The sequence below is a fragment of the Rissa tridactyla genome, chromosome Z (genome assembly GCF_028500815.1).
Source record: "Rissa tridactyla isolate bRisTri1 chromosome Z, bRisTri1.patW.cur.20221130, whole genome shotgun sequence".
NCBI classification, from domain to species: Eukaryota; Metazoa; Chordata; class Aves; order Charadriiformes; family Laridae; genus Rissa; species Rissa tridactyla.
The window spans coordinates 23,196,838-23,218,411 of record NC_071497.1 but is presented as its reverse complement, the minus strand read 5'-3'; the positions used below and the strand labels follow the sequence as shown (position 1 = coordinate 23,218,411).

The 21,574-nt window shown below is 40.2% G+C and overlaps 1 protein-coding gene and 1 long non-coding RNA gene across 11 annotated transcripts in view; one reads left to right on the top strand and one right to left on the bottom strand.

The window, feature by feature from the left end:
• The first annotated feature begins 246 nt into the window (after window positions 1-246).
• KCNN2 (potassium calcium-activated channel subfamily N member 2) overlaps window positions 247-21,574 on the top strand; it is a 128,144-nt gene continuing 106,816 nt past the window's right edge. Inside the window, exon 1 of one of the 2 annotated variants that reach the window (XR_008463710.1) lies at window positions 247-641. The gene's annotated coding sequence lies outside the window, so the exon portion shown is untranslated. The remainder of the gene's footprint in view (window positions 642-21,574) is intronic. The other variant, XM_054184925.1, reaches the window with a different exon arrangement.
• LOC128902273 (uncharacterized) overlaps window positions 12,790-21,574 on the bottom strand; it is a 39,815-nt gene continuing 31,030 nt past the window's right edge. For 4 of the 9 annotated variants that reach the window (XR_008463711.1, XR_008463718.1, XR_008463717.1 and 1 more), the window contains one exon: window positions 12,790-21,208. This is a non-coding gene — a long non-coding RNA (uncharacterized LOC128902273). The remainder of the gene's footprint in view (window positions 21,209-21,574) is intronic. The other 5 variants (XR_008463713.1, XR_008463719.1, XR_008463714.1 and 2 more) reach the window with 4 other exon arrangements.

The following is a 21,574-nucleotide window of genomic DNA, read 5'->3' as shown; positions in this document are numbered from 1 at the left end:
ATCTCTCAAGGGTATGAAGACAACTAGCTGTGCATTATTTCTGTATCCAGGTGTTCCTTTCACTGTGCAGAAGAAAGAAAATGAATCAAAAGGAAAATGGCTCTCCAGGCTGTTGGTCATGCAAATGTTTCTGTAGCCAGTCCCTTCCTCTTCAATAAGCTGCTTTCCTGTCAGATGTCTCCCCTATAGGCACAGAAGTTCCTCTCTGGTTTTTTTTCCCAGTTCCTCTCAGCAGCAGAAGTTTACTGACTCCAAAAGTGGTTGTTTTATGTTTCAGAAGACTTTATTAGTATTTCTTTTTAAACTTTGAGCCTTGTGTAAAAATGAGCATTTTCTTCTTCACTTGCTGCTTTATTCACCTTAAGGGCATGCAACTTGAAGTGACAGGATAGTGCCTCTGCTGGAAATGGGGAGTGAGTGAAAGAAATGTTTTGCCCCTCTCACACTCCCTCCCACAAGGAACTCTTACAGTGACACAGCCACAGGCAAGCAAGAAGCCTGTGAGAGGTAGAGGAGGTCGCAGCCTGCGGTCAGTCACCACCTCCTAGGAACTAAAGCCCTTCGGGGACAGTCTCGCTGATCCCAACAGCTGAAAGACAAGGTGTCAGAATGGGACCCCTCTGAGCTGATAGACACAGCAGGTAAGCTGAGATATTATTGTGTGCTTAAGGAAACTTAGAGTTTACCAGTTAGGTGCTTTTAACAGCTGGAATATTTTTTGAGGCAAAAACTTCAAACAAAGTGATTGTTTGATGATATGATTCTTACTCATCTATTTCTTTACCCTTTTTTAGTATTGAGCAATCTATTTTTCTTTAAGCTTCTCCAGCTCCTCAGTTAGCTGACGTTCAATTAATTTGAGCATTTACTCAATTTACAATTGAGTAACAATTTTACAATTAAAAATTGAGCTTTACTTGTGAATGCAAGTCTTTTCTGAATCTGTATTTCTCCTCCACATTGAGGTGAGCAGGGCTACCTAGATAGCAGGGTGCTATTCAATACAAATAAAAAAGCTGGTCTGGAGCTTTACTGGATCAACAGCACCTCTCAAACCTTAGAAATGTATTGGTTAACTGTCAAATAATGAAAAGAGTGCATTTATATTATAGTTGTACTTGGGGATAGGGTCATATCTGAATTCACAGTATAATCCGATGAAATAAAAGTGGCAGATGGAAATTATTGCCCTTTATTTTGCTTTCCCCCATGTGACTTACATTTTACGCAAAAGAGTAAGAATGCATCACCTGTTGGGAACTGTTATGAATAAAATAGAAAGAGCAACATGCATTTTCTTGCGAGAGGTGTTTGGGCAACGAATAGTGTTTGTTTTAAATTCCAAACCAGATGAGATTGTCATCATGGATTATTTACAGAGGTCTGTGTTTATGCCTTTCCTTCCACTTTTACTGTAAAAACTTTATCACTATTGATTTTAGATCTTTTCCAACTCATTAGCATATCCCCCAACATTCGTCTCTTCTCTAATTCTTGGTTATGCACTCTATCTTGTAGACTCAGCACAAGTTTATCATGACCAAACTTATTTCGATTCTGCTGCCACTTTTCTATGGCTTGTTCAAGTTCACAGCTCTAACATATCAGTATAAAATCAAAGACTTTCTACAGCCTGAGGATTCAAAGATCAAAGCTTTAAGATTACATTTGTGTTTGTTAGTCTGATGAGAATGCATCTTAAAATATTTAATTTGTGAGAGTGATTACATGTCCTGATTGCATGTCCCCGTATACATCCACAGAAATACACTAATATATTTTAATTTTTGTTGGCATAGTACAGTGTGATACAAAGCACAGCATACTTCTATGATGCTAACCTGATCAAGAATATTGTTGGTAATAACTTCACATTGCAAGTGATTGCTATATAAATACCTCTGTAAAAAGTTAACTGACCATTTTTATTTGGGGAAAGGAAATCTTGTGCAAAACTTCTCAAGTTTTACTACCACTGTAACACATCTCATTTTTCTAAGCAGCCTTGAAAATGCTGAAACACAGCCAGAGGTGCATGAGGCAAAAGTACTGAAACAGTTGATTTCTTTGGCTTTGTCTTGCAAACATGCAACTTTAGTCCATGGATATACTTTTTTTACGTTATTGTCTGCCATGGGGTGAGCTGCTACCACTTGTGCACCTTGAAAAACTATTGAAGTATTTGTGCCCTAATAGTAGGGCACAACACACATGCTCAAAAGTTAATTGAAATTATGGGTCATTCGGAATAAACGCCTGACAACTTGCTTAGCGGAATAACTAGCTTTGCCTCTGCTCGCAGGCAAATGTAAAAAATGATGACAACTGATGTGGTCTTTGACCATTTGCAGCTATGTGCCATGGTAGATTCGTGATTGTTCTGTCCTGGTGGGTAGCTCATACAGATGAAAAGGCGCCAAAATGCCTTTAGATTGGAATGCTTGTCCATGCCAATGTGATTGCTGCTATTCTTTTGGAAGCCCTGTGTGTATCCCTATATACAGATGGTGATCGGGGTATTTTGTGTGGCTTTTTGGCGGTGCACTGAATTTGAGCAGAGCCGATTAGTATGGTACTGGAGAGGAAGAAAAAAAAAAAAGAAAAGGTTTTTCTCAATGTAAATGGGTCATTTTCCAATATAAATTGGAATTTTTCCAAAATCCAGTATAAATATGAGGGATGCTTCCACAAAAGTACTTACTGTAGCTATATTAGTGAAATTCCATTATAGTTAGTTTAAATGTACCTTAAATATACAAATAGACTTTGACTATAATTTATTTTCTCTTTCTTCTGATCCAGATGGAAACTGTTTTTCAACTGCATGTCATAAAATTCAAAAATTTATTTATCTTAAGTCATAGATGACTACATGGCAGTGGTTTAGAAGGCATGTGAAAATCTTAATAGAAAAAGAAAATTTGAGTATTTTTGCTTTTCCCCTACCCTCTTGTGTAAGGTTTGCCTTATACAACAGCTTAGTCTTCAGAGTGAACTGCAGATGATACACCCAAGTATAAAAATAACATTATTCTGACACGACTTCTTGACGCTCTGCAGACGCTATTTGCATGAAAAGTTTCTGATCTGGCTAGTGCCAAAAGCACTTACTGAAATCAGCTGTGAGGCCTCTTAAGCCTCAGCCATACTGTGCCAATGCGATTGAAGTTTGTCCGGCTGCCCTGGGCCAGGGATTAGCCCCAGCCTCAGGGCTCTTGTTGGCTACTCTCTGTACCATGTTGACATTTCCTGTGCAAGTCTGTGTGAATTGGGTTGTCCTCCTGCAGCTATGTCCGAGGGGAACTAGAGAGCTGGCTAAAATAACATACGCTGCACTGGGAAGACAGAGAGATGGTTTTTGTTCTTGGCTTTGCTATTGTGAATTGCTATGTGACCTTCAGTAAGTCGCTGTGGTGGGTTAGCCTTGGCACACAGCCACGCTCCCACCCAGCCACTCTCATACTACCCCAACCCAGAGGGGCAGGGGGAGAAAATAAGATAAGAAAGCTCACGAGTCGACGTAAGGACAGGGACATCACTTACCAGTTACTGTCTCAAGCCGAACAGATTCAACTTGCAGAAAATTAATTTAATTTATTGCCAATTAAAAGTAGAGTAGAATGGTGAGAAACAGACAAAAATTAAAACAATTCCTTTTCCAGGCTCAGTTTCACTCCTCTACCAGTGCAGGTGGATGGGGAATGGGGGTTGTGGTCAGTCCTTAACAGTTCCTCTCTGCCTCTCCTTCCTACTCACACCATTCCCTTGCTCCAGCGTGGGTCCTTCCCATGGGATACAGCTCTTCATGAAATGATACAGCGTGGGCTCATCTCCATGGGCTGCAGTGTGGACACCTGCTCTGCCTTGGGGCACCTCCTGGTGTTAATCCTGCTGTTTTACACTTCTCATTTATTTATTTTTCCTTTCTCTCTGCCCTCTCTCTGTGTGGCGTTTTCGCCCTTTCTTAAATGCTCCCACTGCCAACACCTGGACACTGCACCCAATACAGTCATGTACCTGCATTTGCTTTTCTTCGTTCTTCATCATCCATTTATGCTTCCATTCCTTTGTAAAATGTTTGGAAAGGAGCTGAAAGAGGGCCCTGTGTCAGTGCTGTTTTATTCTATGACTGTTGTAAATAAAATTGAAAGGTGTTATTTTACTTTATTTTATTTTATTGAGAGACACAGGTACTTTTGCTTTTCTAAAATGGAAATCTCATTTTGGACAGAAGGTGTTGGAAGTCATGAACTCTTCCTTAGTTAGAAATAATTCAGGTCTGATGATTTTTAGAAACAATGCCGCATGTGCTGTGCAATATAATTTGTCAGACAAGTCCTTACAGCTACAGCTTGCCTTCACCATAGCAAATGATAATGGTATTTAGTTTCCTTTTTTCCCAGTTCTAATAACTACCTAAAATGCTACTCATTATAAAATGACATCCAAGGGGGGTTCAGATCCAGCACCCTGTTCTCCTGCACTCTGGCTGAGCAGCCTATGACAAATCGCTTGAGGTCATGGCAAATGCCTTCGGGCTTTGGCAGTGCAGAAAGATGTCCGCCTGTGGGCATGGTCCTCTTCCCTCTCTAGATGTGTCTGCAATGGGCCTGTAGGTACCTAATGCAGGCGTCCTGTGTACCAGACCCCTCATCAAAACGTAACTTGTTTTTAAATGCTGCAGTTTCTAGGAAGTGCTGAGGACATTGAAATCGTGTTGCTGCTTGAATTTGTTTCAGTGGTAGGACAGCTTTTTATCATGATAGAGATCTTTAAAACTAAAAAGAGCTGATACAATAGGAGTCTTTAAATACTATGAATTTACTCTGCATTACTAAATTTCATGCAGAATTTGTAGACTAATGTTTAGTACATCAAGAACTTGGGTGCTTCTCCCAGTGGGAAGGTAAGGACTTTTCCCAGTAGAGTAGAGAGGTGAGCTGGAAACTAATGGACTTCCTTCTATTGCAAATCTTGGCAGTCCTTTAAAGCCTTGAAAAAGTGCTAACTGGTACCAAAAATGAAGTGTTGGCTCACTGTTGGATGTAAATAAACATTAAGTGCTAGAGCTGATGTAAATTAAAATGATGGTGGACTTTTAAGAGTAAACACCTGCCACTTAAAGTGCTTTCAATTTTTTTTTTTCCTGATACACTAATGTAGTATTTCACTTTCTCCAGAGATATTCTTGCTGCTACTGGCTTAGGCAAATGCAATATTCAGATCTTTGCTCTAACAAGGAAATTTCATTAGTGTAAAACCAGGCAGTCTTGAGAGGAACACCAAGCCTCCGGTCATGAAACTTCAGATCCTTCTGATCTCAGTGACAAAACTTTCACTGACCTCAAGGAATCCCGAATGCCCTCGTTGGGAGCTACTGACTTTATTACAAATCTCTTTTTAGAGGAATTATTCCCTGTGCTTCTTGTCCAGTGAGTGATTCTTGTATTCTGTTTAATTCCAGTTTCCTAGCTTTCACATTTGACTGCTGAATTTTGAACCCATTTCTGTGTCTTTTTTTCTGTCTCACTCAGTTTATTCATTTTTCAGGTCTCCTTTTGCCAAAACATTCTGGTTCCATTGTAAGCATGATATCCTCTAACTTTTTGTTACGCTCAGCAGTGGCCTGGGTATGCCAAAAGCTTTCCCATAGGCGCGGGATGCTATTTTATCTAACATGATGGCTGAATGGAGTGACAGACTTGGCAGAAAAGTTACAAGATACCTGTGATACCTAATGGTGAGGTGTAAGTGAGGTGCAGTTAGAAGGGAAGCTCTCTGGAGGAGTGCAAAAGGCACTCAATGTAGGGGAAAGAGTAACAAAGTTCACTGAGATGCCTGGCAGATCTTTTGACTTTAGGTCTTGGCATGTAAGGGGCATCACTGTTGCAGATAAAAAACCTCAGCTCCGATATAATATATATATGATTTTATATTACCATTTTTGAAAGAAACCCAAACAAAAATATTTATTGTCACACTGATAGGCATTGCATAAAGCAATCATTATCAGGGCTGACAAGTGCTTTTCAGAAAGCAATATCACCACCATGAATTTGCTGATCTCTCTACATACAGGGTGTTCTCAATCTCAGTTTTCAGACATCCATCAGAACACTCGGCTGTTGGTTTCAGGAAGTCTTCTGCAGCAGCTTCCGCAACTCCAGTGCTTTATGTCCAGTAGTTCTCACAAAACCTAAGGTTTTTTCACAAAAGTATTGGTTGCAGAAAAGGAGGAAGGACAACAGCTGTGCCTCTGTCCTTAACCTTGCAAAGTTTTCTTTCAGGGAAGGCCATTGGAGAGCCAGGTCCCTAAGAAGTAATTTCTGAATGGTTAAGTAAAGAGTAAGTCTGAAATTATTTTTTATAGTCTTCTTAATAATGATAAATCTGAATATAACTGTGAAGATTTACCTACTCCCTAGAGCTATGTTCTTCAAAAACCTGATGTCAAAAATGAAATAAAATGATTGTCTGTACACTTCTTGTTAATTCAGGGGCTTTCTCTGGATGCAGAAAGGATTGCCTCCTTGGCATCCCTAAACAGTGTGAGCATGGCATAGGGAGGCCATCCTGAAACCAAAATCACTTGATATTCTTCTGGACTTGTACTAGCAGATAATAAGATAAAATTTCCATGGAGTTTTGTTTTGCAGCTTATCTTCCCTGTTTATTTCCAGGTGTAAATGATGAATACGATCCTGTCTGTAAGCCAGCTTCAATTAAATAGATGGTGCCATTAGCAGAACTTAGTGTTGATTAGAATCTCTCTTATTTGTTAAAGTCTGAAGATAGGTCTTTTTTTTTTCCCCCTTCTCCTTTTCCTTCCTTTTGCAATGGCCAGGTATGTTTGTCAATAAAAGATTCTCTGTCAAAATGCCTGGAGTCTAAATACAAAGTTTGACAGGCATTTATACAAATAAGTTGGTTTGTCACATTTATGTAGTGTTAACATAAACTTCTTTTTTTTCTTTTTTTTTTTTTATTACTTTAAGAACACTCTCCTTCTTGAAAAAAAGAGAGACATGTCCTTGAGGCAATTAAAGTAAAAGAAACTGATACTTCAGGATGAACCCAAGTCACTGTCATGGCTGGACTTTGCAGAACAAAGATGTCAGAATGGTATGAGATGATCTTAAATGTATTTTGTTCAGGAGCCTCCATTCTGCAGTGTCAAACCTTCTTTTCCTGGTGATCATAAGCCTGCAGCCTTTCAATTTTTGTTACGCTTAGCGATGGTGCAGCTGCACCATGTGTCCTCCTTAACAGCACAGAGAGCTATTTCCTACAGAGCATTGGCCAAGCTGGCCTGACATTGCTAAAGAAAAACCTGTGATAAAGACTTGCTGGCAACTAATAAGAGATGTACTGAAAAGGAACTAACTGCAGGGAAGCAAAAAGGGTGTGGAAAGTTGTACTGTTTGAGGATGACAGAGAGGTTCCTGACTTCTTGGTCTGTGATTTTAGACACCCCTGGTGCCCCAGGGTACCGTGCTGCTCTCTGCAGAGTAGGACACTACTAACTCTGTAAATAAGTGTGAAGGAGTATGCTCCTCTCATTTGTCTCTGCATTTAAAACATGGAAATAGCTTTCCTTTTTGTGAAGCTCCTGGAATGAAGTGGAAAACTGTGAATTACCAAACAGCTTTGTCTTTGTAATCCTTCCCCATCAACAGTTGCACACACCTCTACCTGCATGCACAGCAATATTGCTTTGTTTGTTGCCACATTCACTGTAAGTGCTTTTACCTAAAAGTTAGAATCTTAGGATAATAAGATTTATAACCATGCAATCTTCTGTATACATGTGCTGCTAAAATACCATGATTTTGGTTGCAAATCTTCCATAAAAACTAGAAAATCTTTTAACATAAGCATCTACTGTTGCGTGTTGTGTTAGTAATTCTTGGAGAAGGGAGAGAGCAACATGAGGAACAGTGGTCTCCTATCAGTTTCCTTAGACTGTCTTGTCCTTCTTCTCTTCCAGGCTTTGAAGAAGTGTTTGATGAGAAGGAACCGTGCCGATTCTCACTTGCTAAGGCAGTGGTAACACAGGATCTGGGTGGGAATAAGTCCTCATCCCTTCTGATATTCACACTTACCCATAGTACATCTGTGCCTCAGGAGCTTAGGAGAAAATAAGAGTGAAAGAGATTTACTGGGCCACAGAGTCTAATCTACTGTATTCACAGCCAGGTATTTCATGTAATCCCTTTAAAAATACGGTCAAGCTTCATCTTTGAACTGGCCAGAAACAGTGATAACAGCAATCTCTGGGGTGCTTTCGACTTCTGACTCCTTTGTGGGTTACAAGTCTTTTTCTGACCTCCAGTCTAACGGTATTCACAGTCAATTTATCCTGCCCTTCCTCCCTCTCCCCTTGTGGTTTGGGCAAAACAATGCTTTGAGTTGTTCTAGTGATGTTAATTTCCTGTGACCTTTCCATCCTTCAGTGCTACTGCTAACTGGGTAGCTGCAAAGACAACTTTCCTTTTTGTAAGGAAGCTCTGTTAATGAGTCAGTTTTTAAAATTTCTGAGCACTTTCAAGAGGAATAGAAATTTGCTTAAGGTCAAGGAAAAGATTCTCAGTGATGTAGTTGTCTCTTGTCATGTTACAGCTCAGCTGTGTCTATGCTCATAAGTACTGTGACCTGTTAGGCTACAGACAAGGTTAGTGCTACGGTGCTGTTTTTTGGAGATGGTGTGGAGTTGTTTCAACGAAATGTTAGTCAAGTCCTCTGCTCTGAATACCCATTAGAGGTTGGAGTGCATTCAGCAAGTCCCTGGGGAGCATTCACCTCCCCATTGTCATTCAGAAAGAATATAGCTTTTATGGTCTGAGCCTGCTCTGTGGCATGAACCAACACGTGGAGGCAATTGGGAAATTGTGTTCAAAAGCACACTTCCCAGCTGGCCTACAATGATAATGTGTCTATGTCCTTACTTTCTCACAGCACTCCTCTGCTGCAGGCTTGAGCTGATGCCCCGAGTACTTGAGGTGGACTGCTCATATTTCTTCAGGTGAAAACCCTAGCCATGTGAGGTTTAAAAGTAATCTGTTCAGGGACATGTTAGTATTTCTTTCAGCATAAAATGAAACTGTGAAACTGTGTCCACTGATTGCCCCCTCAGCCCAGAGTTGGCACGTGATATTTTTAATGGGACTATTGATAGGTTTAGTTCTCTGTGGTTTTTTTCTTTTTTTTTTTTCTCTTTTCTTTTTCTTTGTTTTCTCAGGCTGTGCTGTGACCTACTGAGTTTATAATTGGAGACAAACTGAAATAGCACCACCGGAGACTGCAGCAATGATCTCATTAAAAAGTCAACATTTGCTAATAGAGAAAAACTGATGTTGAAAATGCCTTTAGGTGGAAATTCCTAACAAATCGGGTTCTCTATAATGATCACTTACATACCTATTAAGGCTGCATTTCCTTTTGAGAATTCATCAGTTTAATGCAGAAATGCTGCATGACAATGTTATTTCTTTTATGATATGTCATTTAGAAGTGGACCAAGATGCCATTATTTGCTATGGAAACAGAAAAATGAAGGGCTTATAAGTCCTGAACATTTTTTCATACCGCAATTAGTATTGCTGCAGTTTTACAATCCAATATCTGTTTTATGTTGTTTATTGTGCAGCTTGTTTTGGGTGAATGAAAAATAGTAACAGTGAAAACAGGCAAAAATAACCATCTGGCAAGTAAGAAGGTTTAATGAAGACTTATTGTATTTCAAGTATTTGAAAAAAAGGAGGAAAAAGTTCTTCTTGGCTTCACGTAGGACTGCAGATTTCAAGGCACCTGAAAGCCCTTAGATGATGGTCATTAGCTCTAAAAATCAGCCTCCTCCAGCAGCCGGTTGAAAGGTTTGTTCTTAGCTGCTAATCTGTAGTGCCCAAAATGGTTAATGAAATAATTTAAAAACCAAGTCAGATTTTCTTATTAGGTTAATTAAAAGTGAAAAAACTCCTCTAAGCTGTTTGTGGTTTCCATGAAAGATGGTCATAAGTCTCCATGGGACTGACTGTGGTTGTCAAACCCAGCAAAGCATTTCACTTCGAGCGTATAAGCAGTGTATACATTCATATAGGCTGAACTACACTGGATTTCTCGTGCCTATGTGAGATATGTGAGTGGAGAACTTTGTGGGACAGAGATTTAATGAAGCAGGGGAGAAGTATCACAAGTGGTCAAGGTTACCAGGAAAAAGCAGTGAACTCTGAACTGGAATGAAAGACACGTAAAAGGACAGGGTTGCAGAAAAGAAATGACATTTGAGACAGCCTTGGAACAGAAGGTCTTTTGAGATAACACAGAAGAAGTGGAAGAACCAGGGGAGTGGAGAACCAGGCTGGAGAGTGAAAAAAAGTGGAACGAGATGCACAAACCAGGCTCTTACCTCTTTGACTCCTCATGCAAAGTGGTCTACGTAGGAAAACATTCTGTTGTATGAATTAAATCTATCAGTAAGAAGTCATAGAATTACAGAATCAAAGAATGGTTTGGGTTGGAAGGTACCTTTGAAGATCATCTAGTCCAACCTTCCCGCCATGGGCAGGGACATCCTTCACTAGACCAGGTTGTTCAAGGCCCTGTCCAGCCTGAACTTGAGCACTTCCAGGGATGGTACATTCACAGATTCTCTGGGCAACCTGTTCCAGTGTCTCACCACCCTCATTGTAAAAAATGTATCCCTATATCCAATCTAAACCTACACACTCTCAGTTTAAAACTGTTGCCCCTTGTCCTGTCTCTACAGGCCTTGGTAAAAAGTCTTGCTCCACCTTCCCTTTAAGCCCTCTTTATATATTGAGAGGCCACAATAAAGTCTCCCCAGAGCCTTCTCTTCTCCAGGCTGAACAATCCTAAGCCTAGCAGAGGTGTTTCAGCCCTCTGATCATTTTCATGGCCCTCCTCTGGGCCCACTCCAACAGGTCCATGTGTTTCTTGTACTGGGGACCCCAGAGCTGGACGCAGTACTCCAGGTGGTGTCTCTCAAGAGTGGAGAGAGGGGAAGAATCACCTCCTGTGACCTGCTGGCCATGCTTATTTTGCTGCAGCCCAGGATACAGTCAGCTTTCTGGGCTGTAGGCACACATTGTCGGCTGATGTCTAATTTTTCTTCTACCAGAATCCTAAAGTCCTTCTCTGCTCCATCCATCCCCCAGTCTGTATTGATATTGGGGATTGTCCGGACCCAGGACATTGCACTTGGCCTAATGAAAATGCAATACTGTCATAATGAAAGAGTTTCTATTGAATTAATCTTTCTCAGTTTTAATGTATACTTTTTTGTTATTGGCTTCCTTATCAGAACATAAACAGATTGCATGAGAGTTTTGGGGGGAGAGGGACCATCCCTGGTGAAGAGAACATGCTTAAGATAGATAAAGTGCTTCTGTACTTATTTAAGATTCTCTAAAAACACATTTCTGAAATAAATTAAAAGAAAAATATTGGATTTGAGAAAAATAAAAAGTAACAATGAAACAACATTAAAAAAGGCGTCAGTATTCAACACCAGAAATTATTTTGCAAAGGTGGGATTTGGTTTTGGTAAAAGCAAAGACATTTCGGGCGTTGGAGCAGCAGTTTGGCTGTATGTTCAAATATGAATTTCTAAATGATGGTGCATGAAATCCTTTCCACAATATTGTACTTGACAAAATCTTCACTTGCATCAGGAGGTCCAGGTTTTTATTTGCTTTGTTTTTGTCTGTGCTGGTTTTTAGGCATTCAGCTAGAAATAAGGGAATAAATTCAGATTTTACTTTAGCTTTCCTCCTTCAGAATGGACTTCTATGTTTTGGGTGGCACCCATTGCAGTTTCACAGGAAGATGAAGTTATTCATCAATAGTCAGTCTTAATCTCCTAATGTGATGTCCTCTAGAGATGAAGGGTGAGGCAAGACTTTCCTTGCGGGTAAGAGGTGATGAAAACCTTCAATTACTGTATCATTGCACCTGAGCGAGAGGAAGCAAGGTGCACTTAGAGAAAATAAAAACAAACTATACCAGAAATGCCATGAAATCATCTGTCATACGACAGGAGAAGGAAGTAAGTAGAAAATTCAGGTAAAGCTGTTTGTTTATCTAAAAAGGATTCATTCACTGTATGTGTCAAAGAATAGCTTCTGTACCTCGTTAAATAGGAATAATAGAAATTCTTTTCTTCCTAATTATGGAAACATTCATGGTATAGTGCATAAATGACTCAAGTATCAGGGAAGACAGTCTTAAGAATATGAAGGGCGAGTGTTAGATGACTGAAAAAGTGACACAGTGACGTTCAAATATCTTCTGGCGGCTCATTCAAAGCCTGTTGAAATGAATAGTTTCTGTAGGGCTTTTTTTAGCCTTTCAGAGGGTGAAATATATTTAACCAGGTAAAAATGGCTTTCTAGATTTTAGAGGCCAGACCTATATTGTTGTAGATGGTCCCAGTTTCATAAAATGTAGGTAGTAGCTGCCTCTTGAAACCAGTTAAAATTCTTGTCATCACTATTGCTATTGGAGGGGTTCTTTAGAGAATTATTCCTGTGGTACTCCCTGCACCTATTTCCTAACTGGGAAAGCTATTTTTATTAAAGACAAAAGCAACCAACTTGCCCAGATATGAAGGAGCTTGAATCCTTCATTTCTGTAATTAATACAAACTGAAATCACTGGTTGAAATTTTCACAGACTCAGAAGTTCAGTCTGGACGCAAGCCAGTCACCACTCTGTTTTTCAAATACAGAACCGACGTTTAGTCACAATTTGGTTTAGAAAAACTAAATGTTTATTTAAGCCATTGTTGCACTTTGCACAGACATATGAGTTATTTGAAGTGTCAGGTCTACATAGTACCGATTCAAAAAGTCTGTGTTTTGGTGAGGTTTTTGTTAGGTTTTGGTTTGTTTATTGTTTGTTTTTTTTTTCTGGTTTTTTTTTTTTTTTCTTTTTATGGGTGACATGCAGGGAATTGAGGAATTTCTGGCCTACTTCCATCAACTGCTTTCAGTAATCAGTGACTAACAACTAGCACCTTCCTCTGGGTAAGACACAGAAGGGGACCCTCTAACATGCTAAGCAGTGGGTTACATATTCCTTTTGATCAAAGCAACCTTGAGGTGAACACACAATACGTAGCAGTGTTCCCTCACTTTAGGACAAAACTGAACCTGTTCCTGCTGCTCCCTGCAGATTGAAATTGGGGAATTCGGCACTGGAAGTACAGAATACAGAAGTCTGGGTAAGGAGATAAGGGTTGTGTAGGAGGGGATTGGTGTAAATATTCAGTGTCTCCCTTCTATCTGTCACGCATCTGGACCACAGCAAATTTCACTGACAAATTCCCTAGCTGTAGGGTTTTGAAATAACAAGGTTTTAGAGTGGTTGTTTTAGCAGCTCAGTAGAAATTTGTGAAAAGGCTATTTCTGTGCAATTCCCCATCACCAAGAACCACGTGCCTCTTGTGGACCGAATCCGCTCTGCTATAAAGCTGCTATAAAAGGCTGCTTCTCTCCTCACTTTCTTTCACTCTGCAGCCTCCATATCACCGCAACTAACGCCCTCGCCGTACCAGAGGATGTCCCTGTAAGACTGGGGTCTGGCGCTGAGGGAGCTTCACCTTGCAGTGTCAGGGCCAGGGACCACGATCGGGGGAGCCTGGCATGCAGCTCGCCCTGCTGGATCCTCTTCTCCCACTTTATCACTGTTACAGCATGCCCTGATCAATCTCTCTCTGCTATTGCTGACATGAGAGCTGAAAAAATGAACTAGCTGGGGTCCCTATACCATACGTAGGCTTTTCTCTCACACATTCTGCAGGTGGTAAGTGTGAAAACTAGTGTCAGCTTCAGCGCCTCTGCGAAGCCCACGTTTGTTGACTCCGAGAATTGCACACCTTCAGCTTGGTATCCACTCTCCAAGCACATAAAGGATGCAAACCCAGAAGCCGTGGTAGGAGGAAGACTCTGTTAACGCTCCTTGTGTTATTAATTCCCCTCTTCCTGATGTGTACATATTTCTGAGATAAAACAGCTCTGTAGCAGGCTGCAAGGGATGATGTGGATGAGAGAAAGGGACATCTTGCGTGTCTTGACACTGCTGTGAATGAGTTGATGCTCTCCATCAAAGTCACCATGAGACACAGAGGGTGTTTGTGGCTGCTACCTGCACGGAGGGCATGTGGCGTGGGAGGGCACTTGAGGACCCTGGCTGGGGTGGTGGGATGGCCCTGAGTGGCCACACACTGCCCAGCTGCACCCCCCAAGACCCCCGACGGCTCCCAGCATCCCTCCAGCCTGTGCTGAGCCCTGGCGTTACTGCTCAGCCGCACCCAGATTTGATTTTGCTGCAATGCAATTAGAGAAATGCACTGGTGTAACTGGAAGAACAAATTAAACAAGTCTAGGCAAACACCAAAAAGTGCATAATTCCAAAGGCAGAACTAACACACATGACTGAGCAATGCACATAAATACAACTCCAAACATATAAAATGTTAAATTAACTAGAAATCAATATTGTCTTTTTGTTGCTAGGATGTCTTCTCTTGCTCTCATTGGAAGACACTTTAATAGCAAAAGCAGGTCACACTGGTAATATTTTACACAAAAAAAGGACAAGACTGCAAAGTCTGGCAGTGATCTGAAAGGAAAACAGTTTCTTACAGGCACTATCCTCATTCCCTCCCCCCCCTCACTGAATCCACTCTTCTGAGGTTTGTGATTAACTTGTACATGTCTGAAACCTTAAAGTCCAAGCACAATCTGGAATCTTCAAAATTTTATAGATATTTTAGAAACCTTGTTTTATTACTTCAAATTTTTACAAATCAAAGTCCAGAGAACAATAGCACTCGTTTTTTACTGTTTACTGCGAAGTCATGCCTGCTGCAGTACTTACATATTCTTTGAAAATCATTAATTTTTCATGAATGTACTGGGTAAATTGCCAATCTTAGCATGCATAGACTTACTTGAAAAGTGCAGTAAGGGAAGACAAGATCTTTTGGACATGCCAAAGCAATAAAAATCTATTTTAGAGGCTTGTGTGCACCAGCATTTCAAAAACCATTTCCATGATGCACTGTCACATTCTGCAAATCATCTGTTATCACTGATAATCTGTTATTAGGCAATTTCCATTTCAAAGAGTTTTGATGGTAATTTTTCAGCTTCCTCTTATCTCACCCTTATATCCTTCACAGAAAAAAATTAAAGAAGTTAAAGGACGTTTATTTTTAAACAAAATATAAAGTGATCCAGTGCTACTTTTAATAATGCATTTTCATATACAGGAAGTAAGGTGGAAAAAAATTTATTCAGCATAATTCTTAAAAGTCATAGGTTCAAGTCTTTTAAAAATAACTTAATTTTTGTTACTGGTCAGAGTCCTGGAAGCAACTGAATGTTTTGCTGCAATGTGTTATGTAATGCGTCAAAGAACATCCAGTCTTTACAGACATCTCTGGTTGTGGTACAGGTTTTGGTCTCATTTAACACTGTTTTACACTAGTGTGTTCTGCTTTTCTCTGTGGCCTTCTCCCTGGCTTAGGTTTTGTACCACGGAACAGAAGCACACCCTAAAACCTCCATAGAACCTCATGGCATTCCACAGCGACACCTTTTTTCAAAAGGAGGGCTCCATTTAGAGAAGGATTTATGTGCTTAGCTTTCTTGAAAAGCATCTAAGCCCAAAATTTAGATATTCAGAAGCTCTCCGGTCAGTTTCCTCTTAGCCTACAGGCACTGAGGCTTTTAGCATTCTTCAGCCTCCAAAACTGTGTGCAGGCGGCGTTCAGCAGTGTGGGTCGCTCCTTTGCTTAAGCCCCGTTGGGTGGTTCTTGCATCAATCTCTTAAAAAACAACCAGAAAATAAGCTGGTGGCCTTCTTTCCCCTCATCAAGCACCTCGGCATGGATAGTCTTTCTTTTACCCATCAAGTGATTTCACCCTACATCTCCTACCATGTTGCTTTACCTCCTAAGTTACAATATACCCTCTGATGGAACTGTTCTTGTTCGCTCCTGTTGAAGTTGTTCCTTTCAATGCTCAGCCTGCAGTAGGAGCTCTGTTTGCTCAAGAGTATCTCTGGAGCAGCTGTTGTGGTAGCAGTGCTGTGTGTGTATGCGAGTGCACAAAGACAGACTCACTGGGCTTGGACAAGTCTCTTGAGTTCCTTCTAAAAGGTGTGTTCAAATTGCACCTAATCGTCGGTGTTCCTGCTCATACTCTAGTTGATATTCCTTCTGTTTAGATTACTGTCATTTTAGCCTCTCATGCTTGAAGTAGCATTAGTGACTTATTCTATATAGTCTTGGCTAGGTTTCACCTAGCTGAGTTATTTAGCAATAAAGTTCCTTTTTACTCTTTGTGTTGCTGTTAGACATGTCTGTGAGCAGCTGAGAGTGAGGCTTTGTTATGCTGGCTCTGAACGATAAACAATCTGAACACCTGAATTGCCCCAGAAATGGTTAAAGGGAGAATGTATTTGTTGGCTGGTGACAGCCTGGGTAGCTTTTGCAGTGGTTTCTCTTGGTTGGATTTGCCATCTGGCATCTCCCTCCATTCCCCCTCCCCCGAGGCACTGTGGGTTCTTGTGCACTCGTGTCGGGAGGTACCATCTAATCTTCGCTCTGACGGGGTAGGAGACCCACGCAGACATGTGCTCTGGCTTACAACAGTGACCCATTTCTTTGTTCCTCTCAGGGCAGCTGTTGCTGCTTTAGCCGCTTCTGGCATTTCTCACCCATTCGCCTGTTGTGCTGCCGCTTTGCAATGCAGTGCGCATTTCTCCTTGAACTTGTTCCTTGGTTCCTTGTAAAAGAGCAATGTAGCAACTCGCTGCCACGTCGGATGTGTGGACGGGACAATCTCCAGGCTGCAGTGCCAGAGAACTGAAGCACTTCATAGCCCGTTCACGGAGTAGTGATGCCACAGAAAATACGTAGGTAGACGCAGGACAAGTCCACTTACTTCATCACATTTGATCCACCAATTTGCCAAGAGCTTACATTTTAAATAACAACTCAGAAGTGTTCCTCTTCTTTATTTAGAATGTACAAATGGAACAGATGATCCCTACAACAACGATTCATCATGGTAGTGTGATGTAGTTGCATACGCAGACTGTACAGCTGAAAATGAAGACCTAAGGATGCAGGTGTCCAGTGGGAGAATACAGTGCAAATGCTGGTCAAGTTGATGCGTTGGGATTTTTTGTTTGTTTGTTTTTAAGTAAATGAGTTGCATTAAGACTAATCGAAAGGAAGCAACTGCTCTTCATCTGTGTACCGACTCTTAAACAGTATTGAAAAGTAACAGTAGAAGAGAGCTGAATAATAATAAAGAAGACATTTTAAAAAGTCATGGTTTGTTTTTTCAGGAATAATTTGCTTAGGAAAAAACTGGTCAAAACAGAAAAGGTGTGCTTGTTTCTACTGGTTGGAAATTGAACTGTGGCGTTATTACCTAGTACTCACCCCTTGTTTTCTGTGGGTGGGCCGCTTCAAATCAAAGTAGTCTGTGTAGCCAAAGGTTTGGGTTGCCTCCAGTTAGATAACTGGGATGAGTTTCTGTGTTCATTTGAGCCTGCTTTCTGAGCAAGCCATAGTGTTTTCACTAGAACAGGAGAGATGAGGATTGGTGGACCTCTGTTATCTATTGGCTTACAGAGACTGAAATACATATGTGCGTATGTGGTGCCTCTGTATCGCTTCTTACTGCTAGTAGTGTCGACACGACTGTCAACAGTTTTCCTTGCTTGGCCCATGACCTTTCACTTTTTTTACCCAGAGGAATGCTGAGCGGACCATCGTTCAGACTATTTCTGCAGCTTCTTAGACACCTTCTCTTTCCTGAAATCCACCAAGTGAATTGCACTTTTCTGTTTACTGGGTGTCTTAATTGGGTAAAAATTATAGTGAACTTCAAGTTACACCTGAAGTGACCCAAGATAGCACATGGCACTAAAAGATTGTTTAGCGTCTAACTTTTGCCTCCAGAGACCTGCACCAGGGGCAGAGACATCCTGCGTTAGGCACCGTCCATACACAACACAGAAATTGTCGCCCAGGACAATTACCCAAGTATAACCTGAAGAAATGAGCAGATGCAACAAGCAGGAGAGAGGATATGAAACAACAGTGGAATAAAATTGGCTGGTAAAATAAACAATCGTCAAAGCACACCATCTGCTTTTCTGCAGAGCCTACAAATCACCGAACAATGGCTGGAGTGAGTTTAAAAGCATTTGAGGAAAAATAATTACTGTTGCTGTGGTTTCTGAGCATTTGGGAAAGAATGGATTCCAATTGTATCTGCATCTTTTTCAATAACTCACAGGGAATTACAGTCCAAGGCTATTTTATTCAAAAGTGTTTATATTTTTGAACCAATTTTCTGATGGCCAAAGCAGCAGCTATGTTTACAATTCAGAGGCACAGCTCTGCTGTCAAAGATCCAGGAAAAGCAGCTGTGTTGGAAAACTTTCTATGAGCCAATGACAATGTCTTTCTTTTCTGAAGAAGCATGACTCAAAACTGCTGTGACTTGTGATTTTGCTTTTATGTCTCAAAATGCATGGAAAAATTGCTACCTTCAGGGTGGTCATATGTTAAATGGAAATAATGTTTGCTGAGAGGCACATCATTGGAAATTCACGCGCATGAGAATAATGTGCTTCTGCTTCTTCTGGCAGCTTCAGTGGGAGTGGGATTTGGATTGGATGAAGAATCAGTGCTGCCCTTCGCTAATGGAAAATGATTATTTTTTATAGTAAGAGGTATGATAATATGACAGGTACAATGAAGTACTCCCTTCCTTCCCAAATGTGTTAATGGCCCAGAACTTGGATGCAAAATAAGACTTTGTAATTCCACATCACATACTTCAATGAAATTATCACTGTGGTTCTTGAGATCTGACACAAGATTATCGAGATGATGCCAAAATCTACTGCATACTGTATGTATTTGATGTAATCAGTGCTCTCTGAACTGTGAGCCTAGTGGCAGATACCATTTCCCCCGCCGCACTAGGTTTTTATACCATGAATATTAGAAAATTGCAGTCCTGACAATATGTTAATTTCACTGAGAGCAAGGCACTTGTACTGGTCCTAGATTCTTAAAATAGGATTGGTTTTGATCACTAGTAAACTGCTTTTGTCACTTATGACTCTAAGTTATGAACAGTAGAAAGTAGAACTCAAAGTTAAAGAATGATTTCCTGTGGTTTCCCTCCTAACGCTCCATGTTCAGCTGCCGCTGAGCTTACGTGACTCTGTTCTTTGTCTCCATCTCTCTACTCAAGCCCTCTTGTAGGTGCATTTCTTCAGTTATCTGGCAAAAAATCTCACTTGTTTATTTTCTAGGATTTTTAAAATGAAAGATTGTAATAATCAATGTTCTTGAAAGCTACTATATATCCCGTGGACAGAATAGAAACAGAGGAAAGCAGGAGCATGCAGAAATGAGGAGGATTTAGTGCTCTCAGCCCTGGAAGCTAAGTTTTTTTTGCTCTAACCTCTGTCAAGATGTCAATCTTCAGGCCAGATTATACTGGATATTGCAGTTAATAATCATCAAGGGACCAGTTTAAATTATACCCATCTGCTTTTGCAGTGTATAAGCAAACATTTGGGTATTCAGTAATCTTTTTTTGGGTTTTCTTGTCATTAGTTTGGTAGTTTTACTGTTGAATTGGATCCCAAGAGATCATCTGCTTATCAGTTTCCCAGTAGCTAGCAGGTGTAGTCTGTGGAAGATCTGCTGTTATGCCATTAGCTCTGTAAGAACCTTGTATTTTGTCACTTCTGATGTAGCCTAATGAGACACAAGAGTCTTACTCTTCTGTAACAACAATTTATCACTTTTCAGAGAGTATGCTGTTAAAACAAACACATTTTTCTTACACATGTATACCTCACAAGGGCCACATTCCCACCCTTTACTAACATCTTGTATTGTGGTGTACCTCAGATGATTATTTGAGACTCGCAGGGGTAGTTAAAAAAGGTAATTTATATGGAGGATGTTACAGGTGTTATGTTTTATAACAATTTCAAAACAATAAAAAGTGAATAAAATTTCCAGAATGATTGTTGTCTTCTAGGATACATCTAAAAGCTGATGTATGTGAAGTGTAAGCATAGTAACTGTTGTTCTTGGTTTTCATACAGGGAGTCTGAAATATTGATTTTTGTATATATTATTGATACATATATATATGTTTTATTTGTTTATTTATTTATTTATTCTAATTGTGAGAGTGAGGAGAAAATATTTGTGGAGGGGACAAGGATGATCTCTGCAAAATTATTGAACATTGGCAATCTCTTAGTAAATTGGAAAAATTATAAAAATGCTGCCTGAGTCCTGGCTTATTCTTCGCCTTGGATCCACAAGTATTTAACATGATTTGTTATAAAAGAAGAATAAAACCGTGGTCTAAGTGAGCAATTTTTTGGTTCTCCAAAAGTGTGTGACAATTTATTCTCTCAGCTCTTTGGAGAAAAAACTGACTTTGCACACAAGAGTGCTCTCGGGCTGGAGAGAGATCAAAGCCTTGTTGTCATATCCTCCTGCTTCTACCTCAGTTGTGTGGCATAACTCAATAGGCTAGATAATGCGAGAGGAGAACCTACGAGAAAAAGTAGAACTTATAATACTTAAATTTAACTTAGGTTCAAATGCAGTCTCTACCACCTACCATTGAGTGCTGGAACTTTTGTTTCCCATGTCGCAGGCAAACGCCAGAATGTCTTCAGACGAATGTATATGTGCTCTGGCATAAATTTCATCCTAGACCTAAAGGAATTTTCATCGCTGTTGTCTGATGTCATTTGTGAAGTGGTTTTTAATTTATCTTACTATGGAAAGGAAACGGTGAGAGTTCTTGGTCAGTAAGAAGACAAAAACTCAGTCCCTTCTATAAGAAATAACAGCCACTGGGACTTTTCCACAGGGTAAGCTAGTTAGGCACTAATCTAGGCACTAGTGTTTCTGGCCTTGCAGGGGCTGTCACAATTTGGAAGTGTAATTGCTCTGCCACTCCTTAAGGCTGTTGGAATTACAAGTGCATCCAACTTTCACCAGAAAATACTGTAGCCTAGTTTAATTTAATGTGTTACTATAGAAAAAAAATTTTTTACTTACTGCAGTGGATTTATTTCTAATAAAATGAACACTTCTTTCCATGCAACTCAGGTAGCCCTGGAACAAAATCACAGAACACTTTTCATGTTTAAGTGCAGAGTGAGATAAATACATTGAATGTGTCACTAACCAAGAAATCAGTTTCCATAGTAACACTAACTGCATGACAATCCTTAAACTTAGCATCCTACAGGATCTGTAAAGAATATAAGCATTATTATTATTATTTTGTATTCCTGCTGCGCTAAACTATCCTAGCCCAAGATAGGAGTTCCACTGTGGTGATAATGTAGGAAATATGAAAACATATGTAGTTCTTTGGGACACATACAGTTTTCTGAATTGAGGAAAAGATAAAATGAGTATGAAGGAGGGCTTCATAGCTATCAATGTGCATAGAGAACATTTATCATAACTGTGGGC